The following is a 17506-nucleotide window of genomic DNA, read 5'->3' as shown; positions in this document are numbered from 1 at the left end:
CATTACCAGATTTGATCTTCATTTAAGTAGCAGTCTAATATGCAACACTGCAGAAGTTACAACTTCTGGCTACATGGAAATTTAGTCACATCTGTGCAGCACCTAGACATTGTGACATCATTAAAATGCTGTATTGAAATACCCTTTTAAGACATGTACTATGGAAAATTTCAGTCATACATAAAATAGGATAATAATGAGTTCCCACGCACCTGTCACCCATCCCCAACAGTGATCTTCTTAGTACAAATGCAATTAACGATCACTGATCCTGGAGGAATTAATAATCTTACTTTCTACTGCTGAGTAGTATTCCACTATATGGATAACCACAGCTTATCCATTCATACCCTGATTGCTTGTTTGGGTGCATTTATGAATATATATTCACATATTTTCATGTGAATATAAGTTTTCATTTCACTTGAGTAAATACCTAAAGGTAGGATTGCCAAGCCAGCACACAGCTCAGTGTACTGGGAAAAATCTCCCAGCCCATGACTTTTCCTAGATTGTGGCTTTTCCTATATGTAATATGAATAAGTAAGTATATCTAGGTAATGGATACAGATATGTGTATTTTTTTGTGATAATGGGTAAACATAGGTGTTTCTTCCTAAATTATTAAAATAGCTCTAATGTATTACCTTATTAATACTACTTTTATATAATTATTCTTTATGATTATTAAAGAATCCATTTGGCCTTTAATCAGAATATCTACTAGATTCTAGCAAGGTAAGGATTGGTTCAGTCCTTTTTGCATCCAGATAATCTTTGGAAGCTTCCTTGTTGACAAGTCACTCTTCACTTACTACTTCAAGATTCTCCCTTTGTCTTTGACTTTGGTCAGTTTGATTATAATGTGCTTCCATGGGGCTCTTTGGGTTCATCCTAGCTGAAGTCCTTTGAGCTTAATTTGGAAGTCCAATAGCTTTCTTAAATTTGGAACAATTTTTGGTGACTAAATTTCTTCAGATAAAATTTTTGTCCTCTTTTCTCGCTCTCCTCTGATATCTCCATAATAAGCATATTGGTCTGCTTGAGGGTGTCCCATAAGTCCTCTAGACTTTATTTTTCTTCATTCTTTTTTCTTTTTGTAATTCTAACCTGATAATTTCAAATGACCTATCTTTAAGTTCACTGTTTCCTTTGATCGATCAAGACTGCTTTTTAACCCCTCTGGTGAATTTTTCAATCATTTATTTCATTCTTCGGTTCCAGAATTTGTTTGGCTCCTTTCTGTATTTTCTTTCATTGTTGATATTCTCATTTTGTTCATCAATTTTGTTTAGTTATTTATCTGTATTCCTTAAAGACAATTATTTGGAATTTTTTGTCAATTTATAGAGCTCCATTTCTTTGTTTTTGCAGATTTATTTTGTTTCTTTGATCGGGCCATGTTTCTCTGTTTCATCATGTGCCTAGATTTTTGTTTATTTTTTGGTTTTATGCTGTGTTCTGTGTATCTGAAAAAACAGCCTCCTCTCCCAGTCTTTAGGCACTGGCTTCAAACTTAGGAAGACATTCACCAATCAGCCTCATTACAGATTTTTGGATTCTGAGATTCTCAAATCTTTGTGGGGATGCACATACTCTGGGCTCAAGTATATAATTTTCAATTAGAGATTTTGCTGATTTCCTCTTCAGGAGCTGTAATCCCTTGCTTTCTCTGGTGTCTGTCCGTAGTGCTGCGGATTCTCTGGTATTGTAACAAGTCATTGAACTCTTTATTTTCTGTAGCCCTCAGACATCCAAAGTTGACTGGTTCTATTAGTGCTTAGAGTAAGGTAAGACAAAAACCACTTCCTTGGGCAGCTTTCCAAAAGCTGGGACATTGAGGCATTATTTCATTCATTCTCTTTCACCGTTTCATTCTTCTCTTTCTCTTGCAAGGGAGAAGGCATGTGTTAGGAGCTTTGTCGTGAACACACTGAGTTAGGTTGACCTCTGCCTGTGTCATTACCATCACTGTGGTGCTTGAACAAGCTGGTTCTCTCAGGCCCCCTACACAGAGTATGCTGATTCTCCATCAGCACTCTAAGTCAGATGAGATAAACCAATTCCTCAAGCAATAACTCCCCTCTCCCAAAAGCCAGAACATCAAACACATCTGGTATGATTAAAAAAAAGTTAGATGTTTAAAATGTTTAACATTTAAAATGTTTAAATTTTAAAAATTTTATAGTAAATGACACAGTCATTAGTCCCCCTCAAAGTAGTTCTCATCACTCTCAACACTCATCCCATTGTTCTTGCCACTTTCTGAAGCAATTCTGGAAACCCTTTTTCACCAGGCTCTTTAGTTGTACTGTAAGTGTCTGCCCCAGTATTCTGAATCAGTTCAAAAGGCTGACCTTCCATGGTCATTTGACTTTGAGAAAGAATCAAAAGTTGCACAGTGCCAGATCTGCTGAACAAGGTCAGTGAGGACTCACCGTAATATTTTTAAAGTCTGATTTTCCACTGGATGGCATCCAGCAGCAGCATTCACTATATTTTTTATTAGACCATGTAAAGGTATTCACAAAAGAGGACTACTAGAACTGCTTCTGAAAGTGGCAAAATTGGAGGGATAAGTGTGTTCAAAGCAAGGGGAAGTACTTTGAGAGAGATTAACTGCAATGTGACTCCTGCTATAATAAATTTTTAAAAATTTAAACATCCACTGTGTATTTTGATAACACCTTGATCTCACAACCACCCGTGAATTTTATAATACATTTTCTAATCAAATTGTTCTACAGCTAGGAGCCCTGGAAAAAATATTTATGCAGAACACCATACATCCTAGGGACAGCTATGTCTGAAATATAATTTATTTATATTTTTTTAAGAAACCTTTCCATAAGTTAATGAAAGACATAAACATAAAGACATAAGAATATGAGATTACCAAAAACGTAACCTCAAAGAAATGCATTCTAAGACAACTGCTAGTTAAATATTTTATGTATACAATATAAAAACATTCATCATTGGAAATTTGCACCTTTACATAATCTCTCTTGGTTCTTATTTTTTCCCACTTCCCCTGCCCTCCCTTCAACCCCTCCATCCCTCCCTATTTACAAAGACTTTGGTTCCATTTTTTCATTTTCTCATATTAATTCCATTTCCTTCTTTCATTTCCCCACCCCTCCCACTTCCCCTTCCCCTTTGCCCTTTTTCTTCCTGTTTCTCAGTATCTATTATACCTTTAAGTCCTTATTTACACTTTCATTTTCTCACACTAGAGAAACTATTTGGTATTTACATGTGTGTCCTATTTATTTCACTTAAGAGGATCGCCTCAATGTGCATCTATTTAACTATAAATATAAATGTCTCTAATTTCTTATTTTTTATGGCTGAGTAGTACTCTAATTTATAAAAAAAAAACAACAAAAAACATTTTCTTTATCCAGTCTCCAGTTGATGGGCAATTGGGTTGCTTCCAAGTTTTAGCTATTGCAAATTGTGCTGCTATGAACATGGGTGCACATATATCACTGTGGTATGTTCTTTCAATTCTTTGGGGAAGATACACAGCAGGGAAGTAGCTAGGTCAAATGGGACTTACAGGCCTAGTTCTTTGAGGTATCTCCATACTGATTTCCACAGTGGTTGCACCAACCTACACTCCGACCAGCAGTGGAATGGAGCAGTGTTCCTCTTTCCCCACAGCCCCGACAGCATTTGTTATCGGTTGATTTCATGATAGCAGCCATTCTTTCTGGGGTGAGGTGGAATCTCAGCATTGTTTTCATTTGCATCTCTTGAATGACCAGTGATGTTGAACATTTTTTCATATGCTTATTTGCTATTTTTACTTCTTCATCTGAGAAATGTCTGTTCAATTTCAAATGCCCGTTTTTGGATTGGGTGTATAAATTTGGGAGGTCTGATTTTTTTAAGTTCTTTATAAATTCTAGATAGTAGACCTTTGTCTGAGGAACAGCAGGTGAAAATTTTTTCCTACATTGTGAGTTGTCTCTTAACACTGTTGGTGGTTTCTCTTATTGTGCAGAAGCTTTTTAATAAGAAGAGATCCCACCTTTTGATTGTTTATGCTAGTTCATGGCCAACTGAGGTTTTGTTCATAAAATCTTTTCCTACACCAATATCTTCAAGAGTTCTACCTAACCTCTGTTCCACCCAGTTTAAGGTTTCTGTCTTAATATTTAGATATTTAATCCATTTTCATTTTAGTTTAGTGCATGATGAGAGATATAGGTCCACTTTTAATCTTTGACAAGTTGAAACCCATCTTTTCCTGCACCATTTACTAAAGAGGCAATCTTTCCTCCAGTAAGGGTTTTTGGCTTCTTTGTTGAAGATGAGGTAGGTGAGTGTGTCTGGAGTTGTTTCTGCATCTTCTAATCTGTTCCACTAGTCCTCAGGTCTGTTTCTTTGCCAGTACCATACTGTTTGTATCACAGCAAATTTGTAGTATAATTTCAAATTGGTGTTTGTGATACCCCCTGCAATGTTCCTGTTGCCTAGAACTGCTTTTGCTAGTCTAGGTCTCCTCTTGTTCCAAATGAATTTTTGGATTTCTTTCTCAAGGCCTGTGAAGTATACTTCTGGGATTTCAATTGGGGTTGCACTGAATCTATATAACAGTCTCAGAAGTATGGCCATTTCCACTGTGTTGATCCTTCCTACCCAGGAGCAGCGGATGTCTTTCCATTTTCTGATATCATCTTCAATCTCTCTTTTCACAGTGCTATAGTTTTCAGAGAAGAGGTCTTTGATTTCTTTTGTTAGGTTGGTTCCTAGGTATTTCAGTGTTTTGGATGCTATTGTGAAAGGAACTGTTTGCTCTATTTCTCTCTCAGTGAGTCTGTGGTTCGTGTAGAGGAAAGCTATTGATTTTCGAGTGTTGACCTTGTGTCCAACTACTTTACTGAATTGGGTTATTAAGTCTAGAAGACTTTTGAAGGAATTCTTGGTGTCTTCTACATAGAGTATCATGTCATCTGCAAATAATGACAATTTGACTTCTTCATTTCCTATCATTATTCCTTTTATTTCTTTCTCTTGTCTAATTGCTGTGGCTAATGTTTCCAAGACAATATTGAACAGGAGTGGTGACAGTGGACATCCTTGTCTTGTTCCTGATTTTAGTGTGAAGGATTTCAGTTTTGGACCATTTAGTATGATATTGGCTGTTGGTTTTTCATAGATGGCTTTTATCAGATTGAGGTAGAGGCCGTCCATTCTGATTTTTTATAGGGTTTTTATCATAAATGCATGTTGGATTTTGTCACATGCTTTTTCTGCATCTATTGAGATGATCATATGGTTTTGTCCCTGGCTCTATTGATACAGTATATTACATTGATTGATTTTCATATGTTGAACCATCCCTGCATCCCTGGGATGAATCCCACTTGGCCAGGGTGTATGATCTTCTTGATAATCTTCTGCATTCTATTTGCCAGTATCTTATTAAGGATTTCTGCATCTATGTTCATTAGTGAGATTGGCCTATAGTTCTCTTTTTCAGTTGGGTGTTTCTCTGCTTTGGGAATCAAGGGGATGCTGGCTTCCAGGAATGAATTCAGGAGTGTTGCTTCACTTTCAATTTCATTGAAGAGTTTAAACAGTAGTGGCAGTCATTCCTCTCTACATGTCTTGTAGAATTCAGCAGTGAAGCCATCAGGACCCAGGCTTTTCTTAGTTAGTAAGTTTTTAATTATGTTTTCACTTTCATTGATTGATATTGGGTTGTTTAGAATTTTTAGGTCTTCTTTGCTCAACTTTGGTAATTCATACTTATCTAGGAATCTGTCCATTTCTTCTGTTTTCCATCTTATTGGCGTAGGTTCTTGAAGCAAGTATTGATGATCCTCTGGATTTCTGCTGGGGCTGTTGTAATTTCATCATTTTCATTCCTAATTGCATGGATTTGGGCCTTTTCTTTTCTTTTTCTGATAAGGTTGGCTAAGGGTTTGTCAATTTTGTTTATTCTTTTTAAGAACCAACTCTTGGCTTCATTGATTTTTTTTTGTATCATTCTCTTAGTCTCCATGGCATTGATTTCTGCTCTGATCTTTATAATTTCCTCCCTCGTATGAGCTTTGGGTTTGTCCTGCTCTTCTTTTTCTAGAAGCTTGAGGTTCAGCATCAGGTTGTTTAATTGGGCTCACTCTGATTTCCTAACATGAGTATTCACTGCTGTAAATTTCCCTGATAAGTCTTTCATTATGTCCTATAGATTCCGATATGTTGTACTGTCATTGTCATTTAATTGTGGGAACTGTCTGATTTCTTTAATTTCCTCTGTGACCCACTGGATATTCAGAAGTATGTTGTTCAATTTCCATGTTTATGAAATTCTTGTGGTTTCTTTTGCTATTATCTCCAATGTCATTGCACTATGGTCTGATAATATATAGGGGATAACTTCAATTCCTTTGCACTTACTTAAACATGTTCTATGAGCAACTATGTGGTCTATTTTGGAGAACGACCCATGTGCAACCAAAAAGAATGTGTATTCTGATTTTGTGGGGTGGAACACTCTCTAAACATCTGTGAAGTTCATTTGTTGAAATATGATTGAGTTCTAGTTATTTGGTTGCTTGTTTTTTGTCTAGTTGATCTGTCTATTTGTGACAATCAGTTATTGAGGTCCCCTACTACTATTGTATTAGTGTTTATTTGATTTTTCATGTCCGTTAGTATTTGTTTTATATTATGGTTGGGCGCACTAGTGTTTGGTGCATATATGTTTAAGACTGTCATGGCTTCCTCTTGGATTGTTCCCTTTAAAGGATGTAGTGTCCTTCTTTGTCTCTCTTAATCAGTGTTAGTTTGAAATCCACTTGATCTGCAAAGAGGATAGCTACTCCTGCTTTTTTTTGGTTCTTGTCACATGGAGTATTGTTTTCCACCCTTTAACTTTCAATCTATGAGTTTCTTTTTGAATTAAGTGTGTTTCTTACATGCAGCATATTGTTGGATCTTGCTTCTTGATCCATTCTACCAGTCTATTTCTTTTGATTGGTGAATTGAGACCATTAACATCGATGGTTATAAATGCTATGCATTGACTTATCATTGTCATGACTTTTTCTTTTTGTTGGATTCTCCCCATTTGCGTTTAATTTCTTATTGTGTCTGATGGATTCATTCTACTGGGGCTTCTGGGGGTTGTGATCCTCGTTGTCTTTTTCTTGGATATTATCTAAAATTTTTTGGAGTGCTGGTTTGGTATTCATGAAGTTCCTAAGGTGCCCTTTGTCATGAAAGTATCTTATTTCTCCATCAATTTTGAAAGATAGTTTTGCAGGGTACATCAGTCTGGGCTGGAGGTTGTTTTCCTTTAGGGCTTGAAATACATCACTCCAAGATCTTCTTGCCTTGAGGGTTTGTCTTGAGAAGTCTGCTGTGATTCTGATGGGCTTTCCTTTGTGATTTGTTTCTTTTCTGTAACTACTTATAGAACTTTGTTCTTTTCGGCTTCTGGAATCTTAATAATTATATGCCTATGTGTAGATATTTATCAAGGCTAGTTGGAGTCCTATATGCCTCTCTTATCTGGATGTCAAGTTCTTTCCCCCTGCTTGGGAAGTTTTCTGCCATCACTTCTGTGAACAGGTTTTTTACATCATCTGCACTCTCTCCTGTTTCTTCATTGACTCTGATCAGGCTTATGTTATTCTTCTTTGCATCATCTAGCAGCTGCTGGATTGATTTCTTGTGGTCCCTCACAATTTTAAAGAAATTTTTCTTTTCCTGGTCACTAATTGCAATCTTATCTTCTATATCTCAAATTCTGTCCTCACATTGGCTCATTCTGTTGCATAAACTTTCAAAGGAGTTTTTAATCTCGTGGATATGTTTGCATCCCTTTTATGGAATCCATTTGTTTCCTATGTTGGGATTCCATCATGTTCCTCAGGTCCTCTATTTTTTTATCTGTGTCCTCTCTATATTTATTAATCATGTCTCGCACTATGGGTATAATCTCTGTTGTTATCTGAAAAATTATTTCTGATTTCATTTTTTCCAGATCCTCTTTTGTTGCCAGTTCAGGGAGCTCAGGTTGTTGAATATCAGATTATTCCATCTTGTTTTCCTTTGAGGTTGCTGTATGTGATGTGGGAGTCTGGTTTTGAGACTTGTTTAAGTGTCTTCTCATTTCAACAGGTGTGTGGGGGGGGGTGTGCTGCTGGTGCCCACGCAACTCACCTCTTCGGTGCTGGGGGCGGTGGTACAGCGGTCCGGAAGGTTCACCTCCCCTCTGTCTGAAATACAAATTATACAGAAAGGCAGGAGAAATATTTTCTTTTACAGAGTAATGTGTTCATGGCCTCACAACCTGCTTTGGTGACCAAAGAATTTCTTTTGTAGTTTCATTATGAACAGTAATTGTAGGATTTTTATAAATTTCAAGTTTCCATCAATTGTTATCATTAATCTTTTTGATGTTTACCTTGTTCTCAAATTGTAGGTGGGAACCTATGTTCTTTTGAAATGTCCCATTACTATTTGATAGTTTCCTTGATTTTTTAGCACAAGACATTCCAAGTTCATCTCGTGTAGTTCCTGTTCCATACCTAGAATCAGCTATTTCTCCAAGGACACCTGATTCCTTTTAGGAGGAAATTTTATTAGAGACCAAAGTTAGGGAGTTAGTGACACTCATTACAACTGAACTGTCATTTATTACAAGCCTTTTCAATGAAGGATCTATAATTTTTAAGAGTAGAAAAAACATGTAAAGTCATGGCCTTACTGTGAATAATGTAATCTCCACTCTATATGCCCTCAAATGCTGAAAAATTGCCATATTTAGACACTTATTTTTATAGTCTAGATTTATTTTTATATTTGGAATACTGGAGACTGAACCCAGGGCCTTTGCACCATCTCAGTCCTTTTTTATTTTGAGACAAGGTCATGTTAAATTGCCAAGGCTGGGCTCAAACCTGCAATCCTCTTACCTCAGCCTCTCAGAGTACTGAGATTACAAAACGTGTACCACCACACCTGGCTTATTATGTATTATTTGTATGTATTCGGTTAACTTCTTGATGTCATGGCTTATAACTAGATGCCCCCCCCCAAAGCCTCATGTGCTCATAGGCTTTTGAGAGTATCACACAAATGTGTGATACAGTGGACCCTTGACTTATGAACTCAATTCATTTGCAAGGGCTGGTTGTAACTCAGGTCAGTCAACTGAAAGCTCAGGCTTCCCTACACAGCCTGCAAAGTCTTTCTCCTGTATACAGGCAGATCTTAGTGTCCTTAGAGAGACAATGGCCCAGGATTTCTTAATTAATCCCACACAAGAAAGGATGTTGTAGTGTTCTTTCCAGGACTCTTTATATGTTAACTCTGTATCTGAGACCATCTGGAAGCACAAGCAGCTAGCATTCAGGTCGTAACTCAAGACTTTGTTCATAGGTAAAAACTAAAATTCCAGTCATAACCGAAGTTGTTCATATGTCAGGCTGGTCATAACTCAAGGGTCCACTGTATTGCATTAGTCTGCTGCTTGGTTTAGCATAGTTTTGGGTGTGGGGGATGTATTTACTGAAGAAGGAAGACCCACCCTAGGTGTGTGTGACACCAACCAATAGGCTTATAGCCTGGATGGAATAAAAAGGGAAAGAAGGACATTGTGCTGCTTCCTGCCTGCCACACCATGGACTGTTTCCCTTTGGACGTGCCTTGCTGCCATGCCACCCTGCCTTGGAACCAGACAACTATGGACTGAACCCTCTACAAAGTATAAGCTAACATAAACCTTTCCTCCTTTGACTTGTATTGGGTATTTTGTCTCAGCAACAAGAAAGTAACTAAGACACTTTACCTTCCTGAATCTTGCCATCTATACCTTTTAAATGATGATCATGATCTCTATAGTGTTGTTGTGAAGAACTAATGAGATAGCACATGGCAAACTCTGTCATAGATTGATTAGCATTAACACCAATCCAATTGCACTAGCCAAAATTTTCATGTTTGATTTCTCCTTTCTTCCCCACCCCTCATTTTCAATCCATTACCTATTTCTATGGATTTTACCTTCTTTACTTCCCTCTTAGGAGGGTCTCTCAATAATCCACGATACTTTCTCTGTCCTAAGATCATTAACTTAATCATATCTGCAAAGTCCTTTTGCTATGTAAGGTAACATATTCATAGGTTTGGGGTTTAAGACATGGAAATCTTTGGGGGTTATTATTCCTCCTAACAGGTAGAAATAATAGTATTTTTAACCTCAATTTTTAAATTAAAAAAATCTATGAATGGGCTGGGGATTTAGCTCAGTGGTACCACTGCCTGCCTTGCAAGCACAAAGGTACTGAGTTTAATCCCCAGTACCCCCCCAAAAAAAATCTATGAATAATAGATGATAGATTGTTTTACAAACTTCAATGATAATAAAAAAGATTTTGTTTGACATTTGAATGCCCTTTCTAAGTTGCCAAAGAAAATTAGTTTAAAAGACTTTGTTCACTATTTGATACTATTATAAAATTTCTGATTCAATAAAAATTTAACATTGAAGTCAAATATTAAATTACATAACATATCTTTTCAGTGTATTTGAAAAGTTATGCTGCGCATGGAGGCACATGCCTATAATTCCAGTACTCTGGGAGGCAGAGGCAGAAGGAGCACAAGTTCAAGCCCATACTGGTCAATTTGACAACTTAGCAAGCCCCTGTCTGAAAATAAAAAATAAAAAAGGGCTGATGCACTTCAGTGTAAAGGCCCTGGGTTCAATCTCCAGTAATGCAAAACAAAAACAAAACAAAATGAAACAAAACAATACAAAGCAAAACAAAAACATGAGAAAAGTTAAATGACCTCTTTTTTTAAGCTACTGGAAAATGAGAATTGCATGAAAGTAAAAACTATCCCAGAATTAATTAGAAAACTTACATCATTTTTTGTTTTGTTTTTTTTTTGGTATTGGGGATTGAGCTCAGGTCCTTCCGCTTGCAAGGCAGGTGGAGGAACCACTGAGCTAAATCCCCAGCCCCAAAACTTACATTATTTTAAGAAAATCTTTTTCTTCAAGATTTTTGAATTTCCATCCTTGCAATAAATAGATAAGAACATGCTTAATGATACTGATTAGGAAATCCATTGTTCTTGTTTTAGATATTATTTTTAAAGGGGCCTGATAATTAAATTTAAGGATGTTTTAGAAACTTTAAAACTATCAAACTGTATAATTTATACATTTGAAAAAAACATGGACCATGTCAGCCAACTCTGCAGTAATGCAATTACTGAAAAAGTAACAAAACCAACTGAAACATACAATAAAGGAGATTGGTGACTCATATTAATAGACTCAAAGAAAATATTATAAAATTAATTGAGATGAGTTAAGGCTTTTATTGCATTTCATTAACAAGGTTTTTTTAAAAATATTTCAAATTACTGTCATATTTATCACATATCTATATACACATATAATATTTATTGTCATATGAATGTTATAAAAATTATTTATTTGGGTTTTTAAAAAAACTTTCTTTTTTTAAAAGTATAATATTGGGGGTTGAACTCAGGGAGTACTGAGCAACATTCTTACCCCATTTTATTTTTCTTATTTTTTTTTTTTTTAATTTCAAGGCAGTGTTTCACAAAATTGTCTTCACTGGTGCAAACCTGTGATCCTCCTACCTCAGATCCTGAATAGCTAGAATTACAGGTGTGTGCCACCATACCAAGAGATTTTTTTCACTCCTACCTAATACTGTCCCCAAAAGCTTATCATACACCTTTCTTTAGCCTTTTGCACTAGTTTCTGTTCCCAGTCCTTACTCTATTCCCCATTTTCTGATAGTTATCAAAGGATATGATTTCTAAGATACTGTTTGTTAAGCACTAAGAAATGAATGCATTCTACCCTATTTTACAGTAAGAACATTCTATTGATTTCTTTGAAATTATCTATGTAGATATCATTGAATTGTATTTCAGGAGAGTAAGGGAGACATTAATTTTAGTATGTCTAATGAGGATGAAAACCAGTGGGTTAAAGAAGTATTCTTAATGAGGTAAACACCAAAAATAGGACGAAGAAACCAGGAAATAGATGAGCAGAGATAGTGTGAGGAAGACAAAGATTGAAGAGTTGGAGATTCACCTGATGTTTTTGTGAGGATATGTTGTGGTTTTTGCTAATCATTACAAGTCAATTTAAAAATTCACAGGAGGCTTTACAACCATATATCATGTAGGTATTTTCAAAATCTTGGTATTTGATTTCCAAGTAACCCTACCCATCCCATTGCTAGACATCCACAACTTAAAGGAAGAGATTTAATTTGGTTCAAGTTTTAAGGAGATTCAGTCCATAGTTAGCTGGCTCCAAGGCAGAAACATCATGGCATATAGTGGAGCAAAGCTACTTAGTTCAGGGCAGCAGCCAGGAGGCAGAGCAGGGGGCAGTGCCACAGAAGAAGAGCAAGAGACCAGGTAACGCACAAGGTCACACCTCTATGACCCACCTAGACAAACCCAGGAGTGTGGCACACCAGTCCTCTGGATGGCTCCTAAGCAGATCAAGTTAACATAGTCAAACTTAATCAACACAACCTATTTCAAAGTATTAAACCAAGCATGATTATTCTTTGCAGCAAATAAAACTAACCATCACAAACACCAAAAGTGCAGGAAATAGAAGAATAAATAATGTTCCATTATTAAAAATTAATTTTTATGCTTCAAAGGGTGTCATAAAGAAAATAAAAAGACAACCCATTGGTTGAGAAAAAAAATTTTGCAAATTATATATCTCATAAGGGACTTCTATCTATATCAAACACTATAACTCTAGAACAAAAAGATAAGTAACTCAATTTAAAATGGCTAAGGATATTAACAGATATTACTCCAAAAATATACAAATAGCCAATAACCACTGACAAGCTGTTTGGCATTAGTGATCAACAAGAAATGCAAATCAAGACAACAATAAGATACTACATATCTACCAGGATGGCTAAAATTAAAAAGTCAGATGATAACAAATATTGGCAAGGATGTAGAGAAATTAGAACTCTCATACGTTGCTGATGGTACTGTAATGATGGTACAACTATTTAGAAAAATAGTTTGATAGTTATTTAAACATTTAAATGAAGTTGTCATGGTCCAGCAATTTCACTACTAGATACACAGCCAAGAGAATTTAAAACATACGCTGCTCAAAAACTTATGCAATGAAAGTTCATGGCAGCATTGTTCATAATTGCCAAAGAAAACAAATAATTTAATGTTCATCAACTAATACACAGATAAGCAAAATAAGATATTTTTATACAATGGAATATTATTTGACCATAAAAAGCAAGGACTAGGCTGGGGGGTATAGCTCAGTGGTAGAGAGGGGAAAAAAAGGAAGTACTGATACATGCTATAACAATACGGATGAACCTTAAAAGCAGCATGCTAAGTGAAAGAAGGCAGGTATTTATGTAGTTTTTTGTTGTTTTTTTTTAATGTAGTTTTATTGTTTGTGTGTTTGTTGTTTTTGGTGCTAGGGCTCATCCCAGGGCTTCATATACACTAGGAAGCACTTTATTGCTGAGCTACAACCCTAGTCCACTAGATATTTTAGAAGACCAAATATTATATGAAATATACAGAATAGGTAAACCCAGAGAGTCAGAAAGTAGATTAGTGGTTGCCAGAGGCTGGGCTAGGGAGGAATAAGTAGCTGCTAATGAGCATAGTTTCTTTTGGGGAAGATACCAATTGTTGCCCAATTTTGTGAATATATTGAAAACCACTGAATTGTACACTAAAAAGGTTGAATTTTACAGTGTGTGAATTACATATCAATAAGCTTTTATTTAAAAAAAAAAAAACCTATACTTGATTCCTTTATATAGCAACCTGTCTTGGTGCATTTAATGTGGATATCATTCTCTAAGAATTCAATTTATACGTTACTTTTTAAGTTTTAGGTGAAATAAGGTGTGGTACTGTGGATAGTACTTTTTCACTGTGACCAAAAGACCTGAGAAAAACACCCAAAGGATGAAAATTTTATTTTGGGTCACGGTTTCAGAGGTTTCTTCTGAGGTCAGTGGGCTCTATTGCTTTTAGCCCTGTGACCTAGGCAGAAACATCATGGTGTAGAGAGGCCTGGTGAAGGAAAGTGGCTTACCTCCTAGCAGCCAGGAAAGAGCACAGGAAGAGAGCCAGAGAGGAAGAGGCTGGGATAAGATAGACCCTTTGTTATGAGTTAGATATAAAATGTTCCCCCAAAAGTCTGTGTTTGGAAGGTGATGGATCATGGGGGCGCTATACTCATCAGGGGATTTATCTGTTCATGAGTTCAATAGTTGAATGTGTTGTTAGGAAGTGGGACCCAGCTGGAAGTGGTTCACTGGGGGTCTGACCTGAAAGGGTGTATTCTCTTTTCTCTCTGCTTCCTGGCTGTCAGGAGGTGAGTAGATTTCCTCTGCTATGCTCTTCTGCCATGCCATTTCTGCTAAGTCAACTGACCATGGACTGAATCCTTTGAAAATCATGAGCCAAAATAAACTTCTCCCTATATTGCAGATGTCAGGCATTTTATCCAAGTGACAGGAAAGTAATAATACACCCTTCAAAGGTACGCCTCCCATGACTTACTTCCCCAACTGGGCCCCACCTCCCATTCAGCTATGAATTCACTGATGGACTAATCCATTGATGAGGTTAGTGTCCTTACAATCCAATCAGTTTTATAGGCCTTGCCTCTGAACATTGCTGCCTTGAGAATCAAGCCATACATGATACCTGAGTCTTTTGAGGTCATTTCATATTTAAATCACGACATGAGATGTAATTAGAATATACTTACTTATTTTGGGGGCTTCAATCATTTGATGTTTTAAAAAATATTTACTAAGCGTTCGCTGTGTAACAGGCACCAATGAATTCAGAACATATGAAATGGAATTTTCTTTTTTTTTTTCTAAAAAAAAATTAGGCAAATTCAAGCATCTTAACTTTTCCCTTTCTTTCCAAGGCTTCACATCTTTTTTTCTGTAGAATGTATTAAATGTGTAATGTAGACTGATATCTGCATTAGATATTAGATGTCATATATACAAGTAGGAAGTTTTCCTTTTCAGAAAGAGATATAAAATCATTCTTAAAGCATTTGGCTAAACATCTGGAATAGATAAAAATAAGAAAAAAGTTTAATCATGTTCAATTCTTTGTAGATCTATTCTCCTACACTAAAGTTCTCTTTGCCAGAACATATCCTTGGAACATCTTCGAGCTGTTGTTATTTCACAGTGGATTTTTAAAAGCAGTTTTCAAATACTCTAGAGTTTTTGTTTTGTTTTGCTTTGCTTTTGTAGTGCAAGTGATCAAACAGTGCCTTGTCCATTCTAAGTACATGCTCTTACTGAGCTACACCCCCCGCCCCCGGCCCAGTTTACAATTTTATAAACTTTCACTAACAATTTTAGGTAGTCTCACTTTCCCTGTGATTCAGGTTATAAATCTGCAAATTATAGTATCCCACTAATTCCCCAGAACTGCCCTAACCCTAACCAGTATCACATCTGCAGCCATAGATACATGTATCTTGACTATGATAGTTTCTTCTCAACACAATGAAGTTTCTGATAATCCCTAAATTTGGGTTATTGATATGCAAAACCATTATTGAGAAAATAGGTTTGGAGTAATTGTAACTGTAGATGAAATCTTTTGAAAAAACTATATTTTTATATTCCCCAAAATACAATAATGACACTAAATGACGTTTTACATATCTTAAATTAGTAATGTTGGATAATTTTAACTTATAATTCATGTGCCCTTCCTTGTTACTAGAAACATTTTAAGATCTTTTTCACAATTTCAATGACATAAGTATAATTTTGTTTTCTTGCAAATACAATATATATATATATCAGAAAGTTTTTTTTTTCATGACTGGTCTCTTCTGCAAATGTCAAATTCTTTTGGATTTTATAATCTGGATATGGTGACTTCTCACTCCCTAGTCCTACTGTAGTCCAAAGATACAGAACCACTTGAATGTCTTGAGTTGCTTTGGCAAACTTACTTGAGCTATTTCGTACAGCTAAGAGTTTTTCCAACCTTTCTCCCATAATACTAGCTTATACAGTCTTATCTTTGGCCATAAAAATTTTGTACAAAACACTTATCACCCTTTGTAGGTTTTGTGGCTTATATCTAGATGTCCTCCCTAAAGCCTCAGATGCTCACAGGTGGGGCTTTTAGGATGTACTTGGATCATGGGGGTGTGGCCAGCCTCCCCTTTGATCACTCCCTGCTTCTTGCCCACCTTGCCATGAGTAATTTTCCACTTTTTGTTTCTCCATGCCACTTTTTGGGGTTTTTTGTTTCTCCATGCCACACTGCTTTACAGCCAGCAGACTAGGGACTGAAATGTCTAACTGTGAGCCAAAATAAACCTTTTTCCTTTAAGTTGTGGATGGTGTATACTGTCTCAGCAGTGAAAAAATAACTAGGACAGTAGGCAAGCCACAGGCCTAAGTGCTCTACCTACTAACAGACAGATGGCTTCACTATGATCTGCGAAGCCTTCACTATGATCTGTGAACAGAGGTTTGAGCCAGGTTAATCCTAGATGCCAAGTGGTGAGGACGAAAAATCTGCCACCTAAGGATCTAAGGGGAGATGACAAGTGACGGCCACGGGGCCCTTCTACGTCGAAGCAGGAACAGACCGTAGGAACCGAGGGGTTCCCTGGGGAGACCTGGCAGCCTTCCCACAGCCTCCCTTCGCCTTCTTGGGAGCCCTCAGTGCACAAGAGAGGAGAGCCTGGAAGAGGCCGTCCAGAGCCGCCCTCTGGCCCTGCCCAGCGGTCTCCTCGCAGGACGGTCTCCCGAGGGCCGGAACAGCGCGGCTCCGCACGGAAAATGCTGCGGGGCCTCGAAGAGCGCGGGTGCAAGCCCACAGCGCGACCACTAATCCACGCTCCTCTCGGCGCCAGCGGTGATCTACTTCGGCTCTGAGAAAACTCAGACCCAGCCACAAGGAGGGGTACGGAGGCTCCCCGTGCAGGCTCAGTTCGCTCGGCCCCAGGCGGGCTGAGGGAAACCTCAGGGCGCATTTTTGTCAGTTTCCCCTCCCCCGGGCCAATCTGTTTCGGTCAGTCTACCCACAAAAAATCATGTCGCTAGGCATTTTTAAAAATGTCTTTTAAAACTGTCGAAAGGCAGTTTTTACAATAGCATTCAGCCAGTAGTGGTGACGCGTGCCTGTAGTACCACCTGTTCTCGAGGCTGAGGCAAAAAGAGCCCAGGAGTTGGAGACCGGTCTAGGCAATATAGCGACCCCACCCCCCACCCACCCCCCGTCTCAAAACAAAAGAAAACACCCACAGCACCCGAGAACTCCGGAGAGTTTAGAGCAGCAAACTCACTCACCAGTCAACGTGGTGGGGGAGAACGTGAGGCCGCCCCCGGGGGAAAAATGACACAATGCGCAGGCGCTCGCCGTCTCTCACGTCCTGTCCGCCACGCCCCTTTACCGGCACAGA

At 37.5% G+C, this 17506-nt stretch overlaps 1 protein-coding gene across 10 annotated transcripts in view; it reads right to left on the bottom strand.

Annotated features, from left to right (window-relative positions):
* Trim13 (tripartite motif containing 13) overlaps positions 1–17486 on the bottom strand; it is an 82723-nt gene extending 65237 nt beyond the window's left edge. For 3 of the 10 annotated variants that reach the window (XM_087197354.1, XM_087197359.1, XM_087197361.1), the window contains exon 1: positions 7–11317. The gene's annotated coding sequence lies outside the window, so the exon portion shown is untranslated. Of the gene's footprint in view, positions 1–6; positions 11318–14818; positions 17280–17393 lie in introns of those variants that run through there. The other 7 variants (XM_087197360.1, XM_087197362.1, XM_087197355.1 and 4 more) reach the window with 6 other exon arrangements.
* Between the last annotated feature and the right edge of the window lie 20 nt (positions 17487–17506).

The sequence above is a fragment of the Heterocephalus glaber genome, unplaced genomic scaffold (genome assembly GCF_053883595.1).
Source record: "Heterocephalus glaber isolate CG9 unplaced genomic scaffold, H.glaber_assembly_v1.0 deba00001666, whole genome shotgun sequence".
Lineage (NCBI taxonomy): Eukaryota > Metazoa > Chordata > Mammalia > Rodentia > Bathyergidae > Heterocephalus > Heterocephalus glaber.
The sequence above is the reverse complement of the archived record's forward strand: the minus strand, read 5'-3'. Positions and strand labels throughout refer to the sequence as shown.